Source organism: Bos indicus x Bos taurus, chromosome 12 (assembly GCF_003369695.1).
Source record: "Bos indicus x Bos taurus breed Angus x Brahman F1 hybrid chromosome 12, Bos_hybrid_MaternalHap_v2.0, whole genome shotgun sequence".
Lineage (NCBI taxonomy): Eukaryota > Metazoa > Chordata > Mammalia > Artiodactyla > Bovidae > Bos > Bos indicus x Bos taurus.
The window spans coordinates 37,817,032-37,841,429 of record NC_040087.1 but is presented as its reverse complement, the minus strand read 5'-3'; the positions used below and the strand labels follow the sequence as shown (position 1 = coordinate 37,841,429).

At 36.0% G+C, this 24,398-nt stretch overlaps 1 pseudogene; it reads left to right on the top strand.

Annotated features, from left to right (window-relative positions):
* Positions 1-1,170: 1,170 nt before the first annotated feature.
* The window catches only part of LOC113902105, a 64,576-nt pseudogene continuing 41,348 nt past the window's right edge, over positions 1,171-24,398 (top strand).

Below are 24,398 nucleotides of genomic sequence, written 5' to 3'. Positions count from 1 at the left end.
AAAAAACTCAAAAGCTTAATTGGATTTCTTAGTGCCAATAAAATCGGCAACTACAACAGAGGGGGGAGAAAAGAGACAAAAAAAATCCAAAATAATATACAGAACAAGTTAAAAAAATAAGAATTATAAATGTTTTTCTTGAGTCACTGCTGTCAGAGTCCTTTCCCACGCTGGGAATCACAGTCCACCTTACCTCCCTAGGATGCCCTCCAATACTGTACTGATCCCTGGACCTGCTGTGGGGCTGCTATGATTCTAATCTGGTCCTACTCCTCTGTGTTCTTGCCTCCAATGTGCACAGCTATCAAAGCTAGTGCATTTTCTTTTGTGGGAGCTCTCAATGGCCTTTTATATATTCCATAGACACAAAGTCTGCTTAGTTGATAGTGTGGATTTAATCTGCAGCTTGTACAGCTCATGGGAAGGTTTTGGATCTTCTTCCTTAGCCACACTGACCCTGGGTTTCAATTGTGGTTTTAGTTCCACCTCTATATGTGGATTGTCCACTGGAGTTTAGCTTTTGAGGCTGCCCTGGAGAGCTTGGGTTTGCCCCTTTGAGGGCCAGATGTGGAAGTGGTGCAGCTGCTTGTGTTGCAGGGGTTCTGGCAGCACCAGGTACTCAGGGGAGTTGGCGGCTAGAATAGTAGAAATAAAGTGCTCTAGAAGGGCATGGCAACCAGTATTGGCCGATACACTCCATTATTCTTGCCTGGAGAAGTCCCTCTCTGACAGAGAAGCCTGGCAGGCCACAGTCTACAGGGTCTTAAAGAGTCATACAGGCCCTATCAGAGTCTTTTTTCCAGCCTCTATTAGCTGGTAATCAGAAGGCCTCTTTGGCCAGTCTTTCTCTGTAGCTCCACCAATCCAGGCACTTAGAGGAATCCCTTGCCTGGGGTTCTTGTCTGTTGTTCTGCACATCAGGCACATAAAGGGATCCCCCTGGCTGGGGTCCTACACTGTAGATCAGCACATCAGGCACTAAAAGGGGTACTCTGGGTGGGGTCCTACTTTGTAGTTTGTGCATCAGTCACTGAAAGGAGCACCCTGGGTGGTGTCCTACTCTGTAGTTCAGTGTGTCAGGCGTTTGATGGGTCAGCCTCTCTATTGTTCAGCTGCCAATGCTGGCATGTGGAGAGAGAGAGGCTATGGTGATGGATTCACCCCCTATGCATGACGCAGCAGTATCGTCTTGCTTCCATGGCTGCCTGGCTTTCCTCCACAGGCATTTACTACCAAGATCTCCTCCCTCACATCCCCTCAATCCGTCTCTTTGCAGGCAATAGCAGCTCTCGCACTGGGATTGCTCCACAGTCCCTAAACTCCAGCTCCCAGCTGCTGCGCCTTCCAGGAGACCCACATTCCTGCCCAGCGTATGTATGGCTGAGGCAAAGATTGTCTGATTCTCATTCCATTCAGGCTGCAACAGATCAGCTGTTTCACTCTCGGCCTTATATGTTTTTCCTCTGACTTAGACAATTGACCTGCTATGGGGAAAGGACCCCTGCTTCAGTTCCCTCACCTGCCGAATCCAGTACTACTAACACTCCTCTTTTTCCCCCTAGTTCCTTCATCCTACCGAGTTTTGTGTTGTTCTATATATTATTTCCATTGGTCAGATCCTCCTGTCTGCTCTCAGCTGGTGTTCTGCATGCACTTCTGTGTCTGAAGGTGTATTCCTCATATATCCATGTCCACTTACTCCTCTGCCATCTTGTTCTCAAAAATATTGTATTTTTATATTATATAAAATCTTGATACCAATGGTCAAAAAATGTTCAAATAAATAACTCAATAAAAACAAAATCAATAAAAATGTCTAAGGTTATAAAACCTACTAAAGTGTTAGAAGTATAGTCATGCATTAGAGATGGCTATCCAAAATAAATATGATGGATGTATTGATCTGCATAACAGAATGTCCACCAGTTTCATAATATATGTGCTTAATATCTGGAGTTATAAATTGGAAAATACATTTATTTTCATAATAGAAAGTGTAATTAGGATGTCTAACAATTAATATAAAACTTCATGTCTTTCTACAGCTTTATTTGCTAGGCTAAAAAGCTAGGTCAATTATTACAAATTTAGTGCATAAACAGATGTCAAATTTCTTATGGGAAATGTTTTGTGAATGACTTACAAACTTTAGGTAAAAATATATAGTTATAAATGATTTTAAAGTCATAATTAATTTCCTGACTGCACAATAATCACTGATAAGTGGTCTTCATGTTAAACTGATTAGCAGCTTATAATTTTCCACCATGTTAACCCCAAGAATTCAGGTACTGCATTGTTTCATCACTAAATCCTCAGTACCTGGCAAATAGCAGGTGCTTCAAAGTCATGTGTTTGTTTAATAAATAATAAATAATTAAATAAGTAATGGAAAAACAGCTGAACTTATTTTCTGAAAGGCAAATTATTTTTTCTCTTTTGCCCACTGAACAACAAAGATTCATGTTTTTGCAGGTAGGAGAGGGAAAAAAAGTGAAGAAACTGGAATTTAATGCACTAGAATATGAAAAAGAGAATATACACCTAATTTAGAAAGGAAAAAAACAACCTATATGTTTATATTTTGTAAATAAAATAGTGAGGCGTTTTCCTTGCAAGTATGCATACATTTTTACATTTACCAAAATCAATAATAATTAGGGCAAAATATAATACATAAACTTTTGAGATGAATTATCTATATACTATTCAGCTAAAAGCTAGAATTAATTAATTTGGACATACTTACTTTAACATGAAATTAGTTAAATCAGTCAAATTTCTGAAATACATTATCATATGAATTAAACATGCTTGTTTCTATATTCAGGCACCAATTCATTTCTATCTGTTGTTCCCAAATATTTTCAAGGAACACATTAACATTGCTTATTCCAGAGTCTGAAAACATTTACCCACATCTTGAATCTAAGAGCAATTTTCTTGAAGCAAACTCCTAAAAAGCTACAATAAAGAAATTATCACTTTTTGTGATTATTTTATCAAAGATTAAGAAAATGAACTTCATAAATTATAATTTATGAAACAGATTTAATACTAACAATGATTCTTTGCATCTTATTTCTATATATAAAAAAATGATTCACACATTTATCACCCTGTCCTATAAAAATTTAATTAAAGGAATATGAGAAAATCACATTAGGGTGTTTTACTAAATTAAATGAGCTTCCCTGGTAGCTCAGATGGTAAAGAATCTGCCAGCAATGTGGGAGACCAGAGTTCAATCCCTGGGTTGGGAAAATCCTCTGGAGGAAGGAATGGCTACCCACTCCAGTATTCTGGCCTGAAGAATTCCTGGTAAGTTACAGTCCATGGGTTACAGTAAACCTTAGATTCAAGATGCTTTTGAACTGTGGTGTTGGAAAAGATGCTTGAGAGTCCCTTGGACTGCAAGGAGATCCAACCAGTCCATTCTAAAGGAGATCAGCCCTGGGATTTCTTTGGAAGGAATGATGCTAAAGCTGAAACTCCAGTTCTTTGGCCACCTCATGCGAAGAGTTGACTCATTGGAAAATACTCTGATGCTGGGAGGGATTGGGGACAGGAGGAAAAGGGGACGATAGAAGATGAGATGGCTGGATGGCATCACTGACTCAATGGACGTGAGTCTGAGTGAACTCCGGGAGTTGGTGATGGACAGGGAGGCCTGGCATGCTGCGATTCATGGGGTCGCAAAGAGTCGGACACGACTAAGCAACTGATCTGATCTGATCTTAGATTCGAGAACAAAAAACAAATGTCTCTTCTAAATAAAGAGCTTCAAAAAGTACTAAAAATTGAACTATAGTTTTTTTTTTTTTCCCCCCAAACCTTAAGAATCCTAGTTGTCTAGTATTCATTTTACTTGAGTGATGAAAGGGAAAGGACCATCATTCTATATTTAGTAAGTATTCAATAAGCAAACATAATATAATCCTTCTGAATTTTTAAACAAAATATACCATCTTTTTTTTTCATATTCAACTAACAAAAGCTTTCATTTATGTAATTGCTGAAAAGATCTATTCTTACATCAAATAAACTTTGTCATCTTTTAAAAATAAAAGTGACCATTAATTTTTGGCTGTAAGCAAAAAATGTTTAAATTTCTTAATATATTTAATGATGACCTTTTAAAATTGGAAAATAATATGGAAAACGTGTCATCAATATACTAAATAATTGTTGGCAACATATATCAGTCAGCTATATAAAAATGCACTGTAGAAATAGAATCATTGTTATATGAAGACAAATATTTGATAACCCAAGTCAATAAGCTCTAGGTACTTAGACTTATATTTAGGTGCTGTGAAGGTAAGAATGGAAAGCTAAAACAAGAATCTTGAGTTTTGTAAGGCAAACAAGATATTTTTGAAGCAAAAATATCAAAAGAATTGAAAAAAATAAATTATCGTATTAAATAATGTGAAATCCTCTGTATCTCATCTAGTGTTTATTGGTGATGTAGCAGTAAGAGGAACAAGTTTATTGATTTAGACATATGAAATGAATAATATATTTCAACTATGCATATATAATCACAGTTTGGTTGGTAATTATGTATTTTCACAGTGGTATTGTCTTATTTCCATTTTCATATCTTGCAAAGACAATGGTTATACTTTCACAAGCCAAAAAACTTAATATTAAAGAAAGAATCAGTTGAGCATAATCACCAAAGTATTTCATATTACAACTTGAATGTGTTTTTCTATTCCTGTTTCATCCTTTTCCTTTAGGTCTCAAACATATTTTTCAACTTAAACACTTTTTTTTTTGGTAAAGCCTTACAAACACAAATTTTTTAGTGGCAAAAAGCATTTCAATTTTTTGGAAGTAGTTTTTCCTATGACATGAATACAAAAGAAATCTTGAGTCTTTTTTTTTTTAAATAAAAATGTTACTGATATAAGTTGGAGTTTATTAGAACATTTTCAGTTCAGTTCAGTCGCTTAGTTGTGTCTGACTCTTTGTGACCGCATGCACTGCAACAGCCAGATTTCCCTGTCCATCACCAACTCCCAGAGTTTACTCAAACTCATGTCCATTGAGTCGGTGATGCCATCCAACCATCTCATCCTCTGTTGTCCCCTTCTCCTCCTGCCTTCAATCTTTCCCAGCATCAGGGTCATTTCTCAGGAGTCAGTTCTTCTCATCAGGTGGCCAAAGTTGGAGTTTCAGCTTCAGCACAAGAACTTCCAATGAATATTCAGGACTGATTTCCTTTAGGATGAATCTTCTTGCAGTCCAGAGGACTCTCAAGAGTCTTCTCCAGCACCACAATTCAAAAATATCAACTCTTCAGCACTCAGCTTTCTTTATAGTCCAACTTTCACATCCATACATGACTATTGGAAAACAATAGCTTTGATTGGATAGACCTTTGTTGGCAAATTAATGGCTCTGCTTTTTATGCTGTCTAGGTTGGTCATAGCTTTTCTTCCAAGGAGCAAGTGTCTTTTAATTTCATGGCTGCAGTCACCATCGGCAGTAATTTTGGAGCCCCTGAAACTATCTCACTGTTTCCATTGTCTCCTTATCAATTTGCCATGAAATGATGGGACCAGATGCCATGATCTTAGTTTTCTGAATATTCAGTTTTAAGCCAGCTTTTTCACTCTCTTCTTTCACTTTCATAAAGAAGCTCTTTTGTTCTTCTTTGCACCACCATAGGGTGGTGTCATCTGCATATCTGAGGTTATTGATATTTCTCCTGGCAATCTTGATTCCAGCTTGTGCTTCTTCCTGCCCAGCATTTCTCATGATGTACTCTGCATATAAATTAAATAATCAGGGTGACAATATACAGCCTTGACATACTCCTTTTCCTATTTGGAACCAGTCTGTTGTTCCATGTCCAATTCTAACTGTTGCTTCTTGACCTGCATACAGATTTCTCAGGAGGCAGATCAGGTAGTCTGGTATTCCCTTCTCTTTGAGAATTTTCCACAGTTTATTGTGATCCACACAGTCAAAGTCTTTGGCATAGCCAATGAAGTAAGAGTAGATGCTTTTCTGGAACTCTTTTGCTTTTTTGATAGTCTAACAGATGTTGACAATTTGATCTCTGGTTCCTCTGCCTTTTCTAAGCCCAACTTGGAAATCTGGAACATTTTATTTTAGATATATTTACATTTATGAACATTTAAAAAATCCAAGAATATAAAAGCATTTTCTATATTATCACACACATTTTACAAATCTTTTCAGTAGCTGTATGACATTCTTTTGAATTTTTTAAAACAAACTCTCAGTTTTAGATATACATTAAGTTTTCAACAAATTTTGATTCTGTTGTTATTGATTCAAACATCTTTTTTGGCTATTTGGCATCAAGATTTTATATAAGGTAAAAGTAGTGTGTGCTGTCAGTTTGATAGCCTGCCATATTGTTCCCCTATTCACATCTTTCCTTACTTTTTTCCTTTTGATTTTTTACTTGCCTGTGATTTGCTGTAATCTGCGGTAGAGTGACCTAAATCTTAAGAAACCTTAGCTGCTTATACTTATGCACCTTGAGGGGAGATAGCTACTATATATAAAATCTGACTTCTCTGATATGGATATGCTGAGAATCCCAATATAATCATGCTTTAGGAGCATGTGAAGGAAATTTGAGGGCCCTGAGTATAGTAACCTCAGCAGAACTTCCCACTGAAAATTTTCCAGTCATCTTTATATGGGACAAGACCACAACCTCAGAAATGATGAGGGCAATTACTTCCTGGCAAGTCAGCAAAAGACCAATTTTTGTAACCTTAAAAAAGTAAAACTTCACCAAAATCTATAGATTTCACAGAAGAAACCTGGTGGAGGAAACTTGGGGGGTTAAGTTCTTAACATCAGGATAAAGAGAATAATAGAAGCTTTAAAAAGGTTAGTCATGTATTATCAATGGTATTTCTACATAGACATTGTCTGACATCTTGTTGCTAATATCGTGTAGTTGAGGGAATTTCTTGTTTTAATTAACATCTCTTGCTACATCTATGCAAATAGGCTAAAACATGAGGAAATCTTCAATTATTTGTGACCAATAGTAATCTTCAGAAATTATTTATACTGTATATGGGGAGAGGATGGGGAACACATGTATACCTGTGGCGGATTCATTTCGATATTTGGCAAAACTAATAAAATATTGTAAAGTTTAAAAATAAAATTAAATTTAAAAAAAGAAAATATATTATCATTTTGTTATATATTTAAAAATGTTAATCCCTCATTCATGTCCAACTCTGTGACCCTCATGGACTGTAGCCATTCAGTTTCCTCTGTCCATGGGATTCTCCAGGCAAGAATACTGGAATGGTTACCATTCCCTTCTCCAGGGTATCTTCCCAACCCAGGGATTGAACCCAGGTCTTTCTCATTGCAGACAAACTGTTTACCATCTGAACTACCAGCAGACCTGACTTTTACATATAATAAGCACATTTAAACTTATTAGGTGAAAGGTCAATCACATATCATTTCAATGCTACACAGGAGTGCTGTTTAAAGAATTCACCCAGTGTTCATTATTTACCTTGTGAAATATATGCTATATATAATATATGTTCCTGTTGAGAAATACATATGTCAGAATGTAATTGAATGCTTCTTACAAGAAAATGGGCCCTAGGGCCATTCTAGCTGTATTTATATCCCAAGTCTACTAGCATCTGTTTAACTAAATGTTTATTCTATAAGTTACTATCCATTTAAGAAAGATTTACTCATTAACACAATTTAGAGAAGGAAGAAAAATTAGTAAAATATCCTGTTTCCCTTGAACAGAAATGTTAAGGTTTTTTTTGTTTGTTTGTTTTTTGTTTTTTAAACACTTTCACTTCCCACCTTACAACACCACCTTTCCACTTATGTCTAACAGGCTAGAACTGGATATGTCACCACTCTAAATAACCACAACAAAAAACAATGGGAAATCATTGTTTATATAGTGACATGATGGACTATATCACTTTGTGACCTATTTTCTTAATCTGGATCCAGTATTGTTCAGGAAAAAAATAGGATTTTCTTAATGAAGAAGAATGACAACATTTAATGAAAAGACAATTAGCAATGTCTATAGGATTCTGTACTTCGTTCTCTCTATAATACATAAACAGAGCAGTTTTGTTTGTTTGTTTGCAGGAAATGTATTCTTTTTTTTCCACCTCCAAAGCAAACTAAGTCTTTATCCAGTTTTTGTTTGAGTTCTGGTATTTCCAGGGATGACTACATCAAATCCAAAAGTGGCTTCATGTATTATTCACTCTAGCCAAAAAGACATGGAACCTTCCCTAAATATCACCGCATATGATGATGGAGATGGGACATGATAGCTACAATAAAATTACCCATTTGGAGCAAAGAATTTAAAAAAAAAAAAAAAAAAAACTAGGATCACAGAGAGTGGCCAAGGTGGTAGATTCTGAAGACCTTGAGCTCACTTCCTCTCATGGCCCACCAAAATTACAACTACTTACAGGGCCACTAATGATAAGAAACACCAAAAGACTAGGAGAAAAGATCTTCTACAACTAAAGATATAAAGAAGAGCCTACAGTGAGACAGAAAGGAGAGGTGAAGAAATGGTATAGTCAAGACCTGTACTTCAGAGTGAGTGACCCACAAACAAAAGAATGATTGCAATTACAGAAGTTCTCCAGAAGGAAAGAGGAATCTAAGCCTTACATTGGGCTCCCCAGCCTGGGAGGGCCTGCACTGAAAAGACCAGCCCCTACCTACTAAAGTGCCCCATTCAGTGTTAAAAGACACTAGATCCAGGACCCCTGGCCCTGCCAGAACCTGTTAGCCATCTCAGAACATGGGGAAACACCAGACCTCAGAATATCCTAGGCCTCCATAGCCAACTGCTGCAATTTACAACCTTGTCCATTAATCACCTGCAGCCTCGACACAAGGCAGGGTCTGGCAACCAACCAGACAGGAACCAGCCATGTCTTTCAGACTGCACAATCTTAAGTTCACCACAACCAAAAGACCCATACACCCAACATAAGGGACACTCCTAGATATAGCTCTGGTGACCAGAAGGGCGTGCATTACTGTGACACATAGGATGTATCCTACAAAAGACCACTTCTCCAGATTAAGAACCATGACAAACAAATAGAAATAAAAACATCAAATTAAGCAAAATGAAGCAACAAAATAAATATGTTCTGAACAAAGGAACAAGGGAACACACCAAAGGAATTAAGTGAAATGCAGATAATCAATCAACTGAATCAGAAGTTCAAAGCAATGATAGTAAAGATGTTCAAAGAATTTGGGAAATGATTGGATGAACAAAATGAAACATTAGAAGATTTTAGTAAAGACTATATAAAAATAGACATGAAGAAATCAATAATGAAATAAAAAATATGCTAGAGTGAATCAACAGTAGATTAGATAATACAGAGGAATGGATCAGTGAACTAGAAGACAGAGTAGTGGAAATTCCTCCAGGTAAATAGAAAAAAAAAAGTTTTTCTTTTTTTTGGTTTGTTTGTTTGCTTTTGTGTTTTAAGTAACAAGGAAAGTTTAAGAGTCCTCTGAGATCAAGCATGGTAACATTCACATTATAAGAGTCACAAGAGAATAAGATAAAGAACAGGGCAGAGAATATACCTAAAGACTTAACACTGGAAAATGTTCTTAACATGGGATAGGAAACAGACATCCAGGTCCAGCAAGCACAGAGAGTCCCAAACATAACCAACACAAAAAGGACCACACCAAACTACATTGTAATTGAAAGGGTAAAAATCAAAGATAAAGAGAGCATATAAAACAGGAAGAGAAAAGCAACACCTTACATACACGGGAACTTCCATAAATCCTCCAACTGACTTTTCAGCAGAAACTCTTAAAGTCACAGAAAGTGATATAGTATATTTAAAGCGATGATAGGGGAAAATCTAGGCTACCTGGAAATGATGTCATTCTGATTTGACAGAAAGATTAAAATTTCTACAGACAACTGAAAGATAAAAGACCTCAGCACCACTAAAGTAGCTTACAAGAAATTCTAAAGGGATTTCACTAAGTGAGGAAAAAAAAGATACAACTAGATATAAGAAAATTTGAGGAGGAAAAATCTCACTGGCAGATGCAAATATGAAGTAAATGTGGTTGTCAACCACATATAAAGACAATGGGAACATTAAAAGACAAAATTGGTAAATTTATTAATATCAACAATAAGTAGTTGGGGAATACACAAAGCCAAAGATGTAACATATGATGCCAAAAAGAATAAACATGATTGAGTGAAATAAAATTACACAGCTGTTAAAATGCTTTTGAACTTAAGAGATGAGAAACTAAAAACACATATATAGAGAAAATACTTTATATACACCACATGGTAACCAAAATCCAAAATTCTATAATAGATACACAAAGAAAAAAAGAAAAGAATCCAAATATTCACGATAAATAATCAAACTACAAGTAAATTAAAAAAGAAAAGAAAAGAAACAAAAATAATACAAAACAACCCCCAAATAACTAACAGGATAACAATGTTATCAATACTTGCTTTAAATTTAAATAGAATAAATGCTCAAATAAAATGGCATAGAGTGGCTGAATGGATTTAAAAAAATAAAAAGTAGACCCAAATATTTGCTGCCTTCAATAGACTCACTTGAGATCTAAAAACACACAGACTGAAAATATGAAAATAAAAAAAAAAATGTATTTCATCCAACAGAAATGAAGAAATCCAGAGCATCAATAATTGTACCAGAAAATATAGAATTTAAAAAAAGACTGTAAGAAGAGATATAGAATGGCATAACATAATGATTAAGTGACTAATCCAAGAAGATATAACAACTCTGAATATGTATACATCCTACATAGGAGCACCAAAAGTATAAGGCAATTAGTAACAGATATTAAGGGAGAAAAAATAACAGTAAAACAACAATACTAAGGGATTTTGGGGGAGACAAGATGACAGAGGAGTAGTTGGACATGGAGTATATCTCTCTCCATGGATGCATCAGAAATACATCTTCAGATGCAGAAGACATTGCAGAACAACAGCTGAGATTGGGCAGGAGTCCCTGACCACTGGAAAGAAATATACAGATCCAGGCAAAACTCAGTAGGATGAAAGTAGAGAGGGAAAAAGAGGAGGAGAGTGAGCAGGACTGGACCTGCACTCTGTGGGTGGGGGAACTGAAGCAGCTTCAGATCAGGGAAACACTTGAGGCTGTTGGAGAGTGCATCAGCTGATTTATGACAGTCTAAATGGAGTGAGAACCACACAGACAATGCTCGCTAAAGCCTTAAGTACCCTGGACAGAGTTGCAAGTTCCCTGGAATGCAAGGCAGCGGAGAGCTGTTGCATAAGGATTGGAGAGTAATTCCAGGGTGAAATCTCCTGTTGACTGCGGAGAGATGGCCTGAGGGGATGTGAAGGAGGTGATCATGGCAGGAAATACCTTTGGAGGAAAGTAAGGCAACCATGGAGGCAAGGTGATACTGCTGAGTCACACGCAGGAGGTGGAGATATCACTGTGGCCTCTTTCACCACACTCTGGCACCAGCAGCTGACCAACAGGGAAAGACCCCAGAGAGGGTGGCCTTTTAAGTGCCTGTTGCAACTAGCAATAAAGACCCCATTCATGGGAGCCTTTGAGTACCTGCTGCACTGAGCAATAGAAAAGGACCAGCCAGGAAGGGCCTTTGAAAGCCAGTTATCAGAAACTAGAAAAAAACTCTAATACTTCCATAATTCCTGTACCTGAGGCCACTGGCATTCCTGCACATTTGGTACTGTCAGTGTCCCTACAATCCCAGCGTTACACCACCTCCACACTTGATCCTTACTGGGGCAGATCTGCCAGAAGGTAGGGAAAACCCCTACTAGTGCCATATTTACTGTGGTCATGACCACCAACTACCTTGCATACCTGGCACTGCTAGATTCCCCATGATCCAAGCAAGCATGGCACCTCCACACTTGATCCCCCATGGGTCAGAGTTTCCAGAGCCTAGACAAAACCCCTGTGGCCACTGGCTACCCTGTCTACCTGGCACTGCAAGTGTCCTACATACAAGCAGCTGTATAACCTCCACACCCAGTCTTCAATAGGATAGACCCAAGGACTTCAGGGCAGCCTCAGGAGTAAACTCCTATGGATGACCCACATGCAGAGGCAGGATAAAACCCCAGGGGCAGTGTGGCTAAAGAAGAGGATTGAAAACTTACCCTTCAGCTGTTCAAGCTGCTCATTAAATCACATGAGCAGCTAGGCAGACTCTGTGTCTTTGGAATATATGAAAGGACAAGGAGAGTTCCCACAAAAGAAAATACACTAACCCTGGCAACTGTGGACACTGGAGGCTAGAACATAAAGGAGTAGAACCAGATTAGAGTCTGAGCTGTCCCCACAGGAGGGCCAGAGACCAGCCCAGTATTGGAAGGCCTCGAATAGAGGTGGGGGTGGGCTGTGACTCAGACTGAGGGAATGGAGACTGACAGCTGAGAACCAAGAAAAAGCATTTATTGTCATTCTTATATTTTGATTTCTCCTACAGTTGGTTCCAGATATTTTTCTTCTTCTTTTTCTCTGTTGTTGTGGATGTTGATTTTATTTTTACTAATAACTGTAGTTACACTTTTGAAAAAAAAAATCATAATTTTCATTTCCTTTGTACAACTCTATGTCTGCATTGGATTTTTTTTATTCTGTGTGTTTTTGTTTGTTTGTTTTCCTGCTTTAGATATTCTTTATACATATATACATACATATATATATATATATATATATATTTCTGTATTTCTATTTAACCTTGTTTTTCTATTTGTTTCTTTTCTTACTTTTCCTTATTTTATCACGTTTGTTTGTTTTGTTTTCTTTGCTTTATTCCTCAGTTGTCACTCTGCTTTGGTTTTCTTTTCCAGTTTGTGTTTTAATTACTTTTGTTTTTAATTGGTAAATATTATTTTTGTTTCCTTTGCTCACTGGGTAACTCACTTGTACTTTATTTTCTTTGGCCTGTTTGATTCTGTTCGTGTGTGTGTACGTGTGTGTGTGTTCCTTTGTTTTTGTTATTATTTTTCTGATTTTCTGTTTACTATTTGTCTGGGGTTTGTCTTTTTGTTTTTAGTGGGTTTTTTTTTTGTTGTTTAATTTTATTTTATTTTTAAACTTTACATAATTATATTAGTTTTGCCAAATATCAAAATGAATCCATCACAGGTATACATGTGTTCCCCATCCTGAACCCTCCTCCCTCCTCCCTCCCCATTTAGTGGGTTTTTGTTTGTTTGTTTGTTTGTTTTAATCCCCTTTAATGCCAGAAAAAATGGCTTGTGGAATCTGGTACCTCTGCCAAAGATCAGGCCTGAGACTTTGGAATGGGAGTGTTGAGTCCAGGACTCTGGACTATCAGAGAACTCCCTGACTCCAGGGAGTATTAATTAGTGAGAACTCTACTTATATTCAAGACTCGGGATCACAAAACTGCCAGCAGCATCAACTGCAGGACAACTTACCCAAATAACAAGCAAGACAAAAACACAAACCCCATCATTAGCAGACAGGCCTCACACATACACTTCAAAACATACCACTTCACACATCCCTGCCCATTAGAAAAAAAATCACCTCTTCCCACCAGAACAAAACCATAGGTCCCCCTCCCACCCCATGAAGATGGAAAACAAACCTACATAAACCACTTGACCAGCTCACTTACCAAAGACAGAAGCCAAAGGGGGAAAGGAATGTAACTCAACAGCTTGGGAAAAGGATACCTCAAACACAGTAAGTTAGAAAAAAATGAAAAGATAGAAATATTGTGCAAATGAAGGAAAAAGGTAAAAACTTAAAAGACCAAATAAATGAAAAGGAAATAGGTAAACTACCTGAAAAAGATTTCAGAGTAATGATTGTAAAGATGATCCAAGATCTCAGAAATAGAACAGAGAACATGCAAGAATTAATTAACACATTTAACAAAGACCTAGAAGAAACAGAGGATAAAAAAATAATAATAATAAATAGATGAACATCATAATTACTGAAATTAAAAACAATCTAGAAGGAATTGAACTTAGAATGACTGAGGCAGAAAACTAGATAAATAATCTATAGAAAGATAGAAATAAACAGTGAAGAATAGAATAAAGGAAAAAGAATGAAAAGAACTGAAGATAGTCTCATAGACTTCTGGGACAATATTAAACACACTGACATTTGAAAAATAGGAGTCCCAGAAGAGGAAAAAGAAAATAAAGGGTTATTGTTACCATCTTTCTAAATTCCATATATATGTGTTAGTATACTGTATTGGTGTTTTTCTTTCTGGCTTACTTCACTCTGTATAATAGGTTCCAGTTTTATCCATCTCATTAGAACTGATTCAAATGTATTCTTTTTAATGGCTGAGTAATACTCCATTGTGTATATGTACCATAGCTTTCTTATCCATTCGTGAGGGGCGGGGAGGAGGGAGGAGGGTTCAGGATGGGGAACGCAAGTATACCTATAGCGGATTCATTTCGATATTTGGCAAAACTAATACAATATTGTAAAGTTAAAAATAAAATAAAAATTAAAAAAAAGAAAAAAATTAAATAAAATTAAATAAATAAAGAAAGAAAATAAAGGGTCTTAAAAATTGTGTCTTTTTGAAGAGATTATAGTTGAAAACTTTCTTAACATGGGAAAGGAAATAGTCAACAAAGTCAAAGAAGCTCAGAGAGTTGCATATAAAATAAATCCAAGGAGAAATATGCTGAGGTGCATAATAATCAAACTAATAAAGAATAAACACACAAAAAATATTAAAAGTAACAAGTGAAAAGTAATAAATAGCATAGAAGGAAAAGCCCATCTGATTAACAGCTGATCTTTCAGCAGAAATTCTGCAGGCCAGAAGGGAATGACAGCATATATTTAAAGTACTAAAAGGAAAAATTCTACAATCCTATAATGTAGATTACTCTGTCCATCAAGGATCTCATTCAAAATAGATGAAGAAATCAAAAGCTTTATACACAAGCAAAATATAAGAGAATTTAGCATAACCAAGCGAACTTTACAACAAATGTTAAAGGGACTTCTATAGGGAGGAAACACAAAAAAAGACATATAAAGATAAACCCAAAACAATTAAGAAAATTCAAATAAGCATGAATACCTACTGTAAATACAAATGGATTACAATGATCCACCAAAAAGGCACAGACTCTTTCAACGGATATAAAAAAAAGATACATATATATATACACATGCTGCCCACAATAGACCCCCTTCAGACCTAGAGACACATACAGACTGAGATTGAGAGGATGGTAAAATATATTCCCTGCAATGGAAATCAAAAGAAAATTCAGAATAATAATTCTCACATCAAACAGAATGGGCCTTAAAAAATATACAAGGTATAAGGAAGGGCACTACATGATGATCAAGGGGTCAATCCAAGAAGAAGACATAACAATTGTAAATATTTATGCACCCAACATAGAAGTACCTCTATACATAACGCAAATACTAACAGATGAGAGAGGAAATCGACAACAAAACAATGATAGTAAAGGGCATTAAAATCCCACTTACACCAATTGACAGGTCACCAAACAGAAAATTAATAAGGAAACACAAACCCTTAAAATGACAAACCATACCAAATGGACCCAATTGATTTCTTCAGGATGTTCCATTCAAATGTGCAAGAATATACATTCTTCTCAAGAGCATGTAGGACATTCATCATGATAGAATCTTCAGTCACAAATCAAGCCTTAGTAAATTTAAGAAAATTGAAATTGTATCAAGCATCTTTTCTGACCAAAACACTATGAGGCTAGAGATCAATTCAAGAAAAACAAACAAACAAAAAACTGCAAAATCCACAAATGCATGTACAATACAATCCTAAATAATTAACACATTTAGTTCAATTAAGTTTCTCAGTCGTGTTCAATACTTTGCGACCCCATGGACTGCAGCACTTCCCTGTCCATCACCAACTTCTGCAGCCTACTCAAACTCATGTCCACCAAGTCAGTGATGCCATCCAACCATCTCATCCACGTTATTGTAGAAACAAAAAGGAAATAATTTTTTAAATGCCTAGAAAAAAAATGACAATGAAAACACAATGACCCCAAACCTATTGTTGTTCAGAGAAGTTGTGCCCCACTCTTTGCAAACCTATGAACTACAACCTGCCAGGCTTCCCTGTCCTTCAACACCTCTGGAAGCTTGCTCAAGCTCATGTTCATTGACTCAGTGATGCCATCCAACCATTTCATTCTCTGTTGCCTCCTTCTCCTCTTTCCCTCAATATTTCCTACCATCAGGGTCATTCTCAATGAGTCTTTACATCAGGTGGCAAAATATTGGAGCTTCATCTACAACATCAGTCCTTCCACTAAATATTCAGGGTGATTTCCTTTAGGACTGATTGTATTGATCTCCTTGCTGTCCAAGGGACTCTCAAGAGTCTTCTCCAACAAAACATTTGGGAAGTATCAATTTTTCTGTGTTCAGCCTTCTTTCCAGTTGAACATGCACATCTATACACAACTATTGGAAAAACAAGAGCATTGACTATATGGATCTTTGTTACCAAAGTTATGTTTCTGTTTTTTAATATACTGTGTAGTTTGGTCATGGATTTTTATCCAAGGAGCAGGTGCATTTTAATTTTGTGACAACAGTCATCATCTGCAGTGATTTTAGAACACCCAAAATAAAATATATCAAGGCTATAGTCCATGTGATCAGTTTTGTTAGTTTTCTGTGATTGTGGTTCTCAGTCTGTCTGCCTTCTGATGAAGGATAAGAGGCTTATGGAAGCTTCCTGATGGAAGAGACTGAATGAGGGGGAAACTGGATCTTGTTCTGATGGGCGGGGCCATGCTCACTAAATCTCTAACCCAATTTTCTGTTGTTGGGCAGGGCTGTGTTCCCTCCCTGCTGTTTGACCTGAGGCCAAACTATGGTGGAGGTAATGGTGAAGGAAATGAGGTGCTGAATGAAGCACAAGCTGAAATCAAGATTACTGGGAGAAATATCAACAACCTTACATATGCAAATGGCACCACCCTTATGGCAGAAAGCAAAAACCCAAAGAGCCTCTTGATGAAAGGGTAAGAGGAGAGTGAAAAAGTTGGCTTAAAACTCAACATTCAGAAAACTAACATCATGGCATCCAGTCCCACCACTTTGTGGCAAATAGATGGGGAAACAATGACAGACTTTTTTTTGGGGCGGGGGGGGGGGCTCCAAAATCACTGTAGATGGTGACTGCAGCCATGAAATTAAAAGACGTTTATTCCTTGGAAGAAAAGCTATGACCAAGTTCAGTTCAGTTCAGTTCAGTCGCTCAGTCGTGTCCGATTCTTTGCGACCCCATGAATCGCAGCACGCCAGGCCTCCCTGTCCATCTCCAACTCCCAGAGTTTACTCAAATTCATGTCCATTGAGTTGGTGATGCCATCCAGCCATCTCATCCCCTGTCGTCCCCTTCTCCTCCTGCCCCCAATCCCTCCCAGCATCAGGATCTTTTCCAATGAATCAGTTCTTCGCATGAGGTGGCCAAAGTATTGGAGTTTCAGCTTCAGCAGTTTTCTGAATGTTGAGCTTTAGGCCAACTTTTTCACTCTCCTCTTTCACTTTCATCAAGAGGCTTTTTAGTTCCTCTTCACTTTCTGTCATCAGGATGGTGTCATCTGCATATCTGAGGTTATTGATATTTCTCCCAGCAATCTTGACTCCAGCTTGTGCTTCTTCCAGCCCAGTGTTTCTCATGATGTACTCTGCATATAACTTAAATAAGTATGGTTACAGTATACAGCAAGTAGACAGCATATTAAAAAGCAGAGACATTATTTTGCCAACAAAGTTTTGTCTAGTCAAAGCTATGGTTTTTCCCAGTAGTCATGTACAGATGTAATAGTTGGACTATAAAGAAAGCTGTGTGCCAAAGAATTGATGCTTTTGAACTGTGGTGTTGGAGAAGACTCCTGAGAGTCCCTTGTACTGCAAGGGGATCCAACTAGTCCATCGTAGAGGAAATCAGTCCTGAATATTCATTGGAAGGACTGATGATTGAAACTCCAGTACTTTGGCCACCTGATGCGAAGAACCGACTCATTGGATAAGACTGATGATGGCAAAGATTCAAGGCAGGAGGAGAAGGCGATGACCTAGGATGAGATGGTTGGATGGCATCACCAACTCGATGGACATTAATTTGAGTAAGCTCTGGGAGTTGGTGATGGACAGGGAAGCCTGGTGTGGTCCAGTCCATGAGGTTGCAAAGAGTCGGACACAACTGAGCGACTTAACTGACTTGAAGGCATATTAGCTAATAATAATTTTATATCACTATAAAATGATGCAATATGCTATAGAACGTGTGGAAAACACACATATACATATGTCTTAGTATTTAGTCAGTTTCCGTCTAGAATAATTTGGCTATGTGCAGAATCAGAGAGCTATATCTATTAAACTTTTGTTTTTTCATTTTTTTTATTTAACTTTACTATGAATGTGAAAAACATTCTGAAAAGACTGTCTGAATAATAATATGCTTGCTTCAAGAATATCTTAGTCATATTTTGAATAAATTATTCAAATAAACCATTCAAATTTTCATTTGTCTTACCTAAAATAGTCTTGGGTTAATTACTAAGCATTCACTTTTCACTGATCCTATTATGGTTAATATTCTACTGAGGAAATTGAAATAGGGGTTATATATTAAATTACAATGATTTAGAAGCACTTGGCAGCTATTCAGTTAGTAATAAATAAAGTGTGTCCATGAACATAATTTGTGAATATTCTCTGACCATACTGATAAATTAACTGTTTATTTATTTATTTATTTAAATTGGGGTATAATTGTTTTACTATGTTGTGTTAGTTTCTTCTATACTAACACTGGATCAGCTATATGTATGCATATATCCCCTTTCTATTGGACCTCCCTCCCACCCCACCCCCATCCCATCTAGGTCACCACAGAGGACCAATTTGAACTCCCTGTGCTATACAGAGCAAGTTCCCATTAGCTACCTGTTTTACACATGGCAAAGCAGACACATCAATTTCAATCTCCTAACTCATCCCACTACCCCCTCCCCATGTCCACAGGTCCGTTTTGCAATTGGTATATCTATTCCTATTCCTGCCCTGCAAATAGAACACCATAATTCAAAAATATACATGTACACCAGTGTTCACTGCAGCACTATTTACATTAGCCGTGATATGGAATTAACCTAAATGTCCATCAATAGATGAATGGATAAAGATGCAGTACATATATACAATGGAATATTACTCAGCTATAAAGGGAATAATATCAGGCCACTCATAGGGAATGCTTATTTTTATTTAAAGATGTTTACTCTAAAATTTAGAGCCTAGTAAATAATTGAAGATGCAGAAATTAAGGACAGATATCATATCAGCAACAATTACTACAGCAAAATGAGTAAACCATGATAATAGTAGTTTATCTCATTTCATTTTATTCTATTTGAGTAGTGAAATGGACAAAAGTGTCAAAATGTATAAACTTCCAGCTATAAAATAAATAAGTCCTGAAGATATAATGTACGGTATGGTGAATGCAATTAATCACACTGTATTGCATATTTGAAAATTGCTTAGTGTAGTTGTTAAAAGTTCTCTTCACAACAAAAAAGTGTCACTCTGTGTGCTCAGGATTATTAACTAGATTTATTGTGGTTATCATTTGCAGCATATACATATATTGAATCATTATGATATATACATGAAACTAATATTATATTCCAATTACATCTCAAAAATATTTTCTTTCTAAAATTAAAAACATATAGATGACAAATATTTCATTGCTAATATTATTATTCACTTTATAGATACTGTCATTTACCTTTATATATTTCTGCTCTAGCTAATGTAAAAATTTAGTGGTTGGAAATCTATACTAGTATAATAAGAATAAAAAATGTGAATTTGTTGTATTATGAATTGAGATTCATATTCTAGCCAAATTATGCTTCCCTCATCTTTTTAAAAACATAACCATTCTTTCTCTTTCTTCCACATCAATCCTTTACCTTTCCTCCATCACTATTTTCTTCTTTTCCTTCTTTTGTTTCAGCTGTCACAACAATGATAGCACACAATGGGAAATTTTGTCATCATAAGTAGAATCATAACTTCTAAGTTAGAAAAGTTAGTGAATAAGCAGGAGATAACTTACATTTAGAAATATTAGAATGGACATCATCATAATCAAACAATTTAAATTAAACCTTCAAGTTATCTATAAGAGAAGTAATATTTAAAATGTCATCTGAACAATATTATCTCAATTAAAAAAATAGATTAAGCAAGTTAATTTTACTTGAAGCGCATTAAGAAAATTGTTATCGAAGAAATCTAAAGATCTCCAACAAGATTATAGAACTCTAAATCTGATATTCATGTTAAATATGTAAGTTACAAAATAAAATTGACATTTTATTTTAGAAAATAAATACATATGAATCATATTTTCTAAAGAGTAATATTGGACTATCTTAACAGCTAATGATTATTTTCATACACAAGTTGGATAATTACATGCAAATTTTATGTAGATTACCTTGTTATTTTTATTCTATACTTATTCATTGAAATAACCATCTCCCACGTTATGAAAGGGTACATGATTAAATATTTCATCATTTAATGAAAGTGAATATATGTAATACATTACTATATTTTTGAAATGGGCTTCTTACAAGTTTAAAAAGGAGTGTGTGTCTATGTACATGTAAGAACTCAAAAAAAAAAAAAGGAAAAGGTGTAAGTAATATAAGGATAAGTGGTTCCCCATTATATCTAATTCAACTTAATGAGAAGTAGTTCTTAAATTTCAGTCAACTTCAATGTACCATAATATTCAAAATAACTTTTAGAGGAAACTTTTAAAGCTAGAATCCTAGCCCTTTTGCATTTTGTCCCCTTAATAATAGATTTTCTAATTTAGCTCAAAATTTTTGGGAAGCAATTATTAAAATATATGCCATTGAGTCCATTTTTTAAATCATAAAACCTTTATATCAGCTAAGAGTTGTCTAGGTTGTCAAGGGAATTTACCAGTTTATGTCATTCATATTGTTTCATAATCAAACACAGTTTTTTGTTTTTTGTTTTTTGTTTTAATGTGTGTGCATGCTTAGTTGCTTAGTTGTGTCTGAGTCTTTGTGAACCAATAGCTTACCAAGTTCCTCTATCCATAGGACTTTTCAGACAAGCATACTGGAGTGGGTTGCCATTTCCTCCTCCAGGAAGTCTTCCTGACTCAGGGATTGAACCCAGGTCTCCTGTGTCTCCTGCATTACAGGCAGATTCTTTACCCACGGAGCCATCAGGGAAGTGCCATGATTCATGTCGATGTATGGCAAAAACCACTACAATGTTGTAAAGTAATTAGCCTTCAATTAAAATGAATAAATTAATTTTTTTTAATCTAGAGATTTTGGTAAATTCTTATTCTTAGATAATGTAAGGAACTTCACATTAATAATTAATATGTCCAGACCAATGAAATAAATCACAATACACACACACACACACACAAATGGTAGTCACCCCTCTTTCCTATCTGGTCTACTGTAGGTGAGCCACTAGTAATCAGGAATTAAGAATGGCAGTAGTTTAGCTTCTTTCCTTTCCTGTTGTTGTTCAGTTGCTCCGTCAAGTCTGACTTTTTGACACTCCATGGACTACAGCATGCCAGGCTTCCCCGTCCTTCACTGTTTTTGGAGCTTGCTCAAATTCATGTCTATCGAATTGGTGCTGCCATCCAACCATTCCATTCTCTGTCATCCCCTTTTCCTTCGTACATGCATACACACACAATTCTTTTTTCTACTATACCTGATAAAAGTTTGAGAAACAACAAAAGAGAGAAATTGGGAAACAAACGAAACGATATGAGAGCACTGGTTTTTAAAAATATCTTTGATATTAATTTCTCATTTAAATGCATTTTTCTCTGCAATCATCCTCTGTGTTTTTTCAGTCTTTTAACATTATTAAAGCTTCCAAAGGGTAAATCAAAGTTTTTTTCTTGGTAAACGTCATATTGCTCTTGAAAATGTGTGTGCATGCATAGTAAGTTGCTTCAGTCATGTCTGAATATGTGCAATCCCATGGTTGGAGCCCATTGGGCTCCTCTGTCCGTGGAATTTTCCAGGCAAAAATGCTGGAACGGGTTGTCATGCCCTCTTCCCAAGGGCTTTTCCTGACCTAGGAATCAAACCTGTGTCTTGAACATTGCCTGCATTGGCAGGTGGGATCTCTACAATTAGCACTACCTGGGAAGCCCCTGAAAATACATGAATTATTTTCAAACATTGTTTGATACTGATTTCTAACATAATTCCACAGTTAAAAGGGAACAGACTCTGCAAAACTTCAATATCTTTAGACCATGAAAATTTTGCACTTTGTTTTATGTCCCTGTATATATTCTAGTGTCTCCTGGTGTATAGTCTATGGAAACTTAAATATAAATTGTATCCTGCTGTTGTGTGAAAATTTTATGAAGCTTAATTATATTGAATTGGTTCATAGTGCTTTTCAGGTCTACTGTTATATCCTGTTAATATTGGATCTATTCATTCTATTAATTTTAAGATTTGATGTTAAAACTCAAGCTAAAAATCTTTATTCATCTACTTAAAAAAATTGTAATATAAAGTGGAACTATTATGTAAAGTTTAAAAATAAAATAAAATTGGAAGAATAAAAAAAAAATAAAATAAAGTGGAACTATTTATAACTTTGTTATTTGTATTTTCCAAGTCTCCTGTAAATGTGTCATCATACTTTTATAAATTAAAAAATAATTTTAAAGGGTACTAATAAAAAAGAAAAAAAATAAGACTTCAAAAACATATAAGTAAATAGCTTCTAAGATCTTCCAAAAAATACGATTCTGTAAACTCAGCTTCAGAATGATTATGGAATATTAATATTCAATAATTCACATTTATTAATGATAATTACATGATTTTTGTTCTTGTTTAGTCAATGAGTCAGGGCCGACTCTTCGCAGCCCCATAGACTGCAGCACACCAGGCTCTCCTATCCATCACTATCTCCTGGAATTTGCTCGATTCATGTCCATTGAACTAATGATGATATCTAATCATGTCAGCCTTTGCTACTCCTTCTCCTTTTGCTTTCAATCTTTCCCAGCACCAAGGTCTTTTTCAATAAGTCAGCTTTTCACATCAGGTAGCCAAAGTATTAGAGCTTCAGCTTCAGCAGCAATTTTTCCAATGAATATTCAGGATTGATTTCCTTTAGAGCTGACTGATTTGATTTTTTGCAGTCCAAGGGACTCTAGAGAGTCTTCTCCAGTATCACAATTTGAAACTATCAATTCTTCAGGGCTCAGCCTTCTTTATGGTCCAACTCTCACATCTGTGCATGACTACTGGGAAAACCATAGCTTTGACTGTATGCATCTTTGTTGGCATAATCAAGCCTCTGATTTTTAATATGCTGCCTAGGTTTGTCATAATTTCCTTCCAAGGAGAAATTGTCTTTTAATTTCATGGCTGCAGTCACCATACTCTGGAAAGAAAGAAGATAAAATCTGGAAAGAAAGAAGATAAAATCTGTCACTGCTTCCATTTTCTTCCCTTCTGTTTGCCATGAAATGAAGGGAATGAATGGTGTGATCTTAGATTTTTTTAATGTCAGATTTTAAGCCAGTTTTTTTCAGTCTATTCTTTCACACTCATCAAGAGACTCTTTAGCTCCTGTTCACTTTCTGCCACTGGAGTGATATTTTCTATATATGTGAGGCTTTTGATATCATTATTGCAACCTTGATTCCAGTTTGTGATTTATCCAGCCTGCCATTTCACATGATGCACATATAAGTTAAATAAGCAGGGTGACAATCTATAGCTGTGTCGTCATCCTCTACCAATTTTGAACCAATCAGTTATTCCATGTCTAGTTCTAGCTGTTGCTTCTTGACCCACATACAGGTTTCTAAAGAGACAGGTAAGGTTGTCTGGTTTTCCCATCTCTTTAAGAATTTCCCACAGTCTTTGTGATCCACACAGTCAAAGGCTATAGTGTAGTCAATGAAGCAAAAGCAGACTTTTTTGGAATTCCCTGGCTTTTTCTATGATCCAATGGATGTTGGTAATTTGATCTCTAGCTCCTCTGCCTTCTCTAAATACACCTTGAACATCTAGAATTTTTTGGTTCACATATTGTTGAAGTCTAGATTGGAGAATTCTGAACATTACTCTGCTAGGATGTGAGATGAGCACATCTGTGCAGTAGTTTGAACATTCTCTGACATTGCCTTTCTTTGGGAGTGGAATGAAAACTGACCTTTTCCAG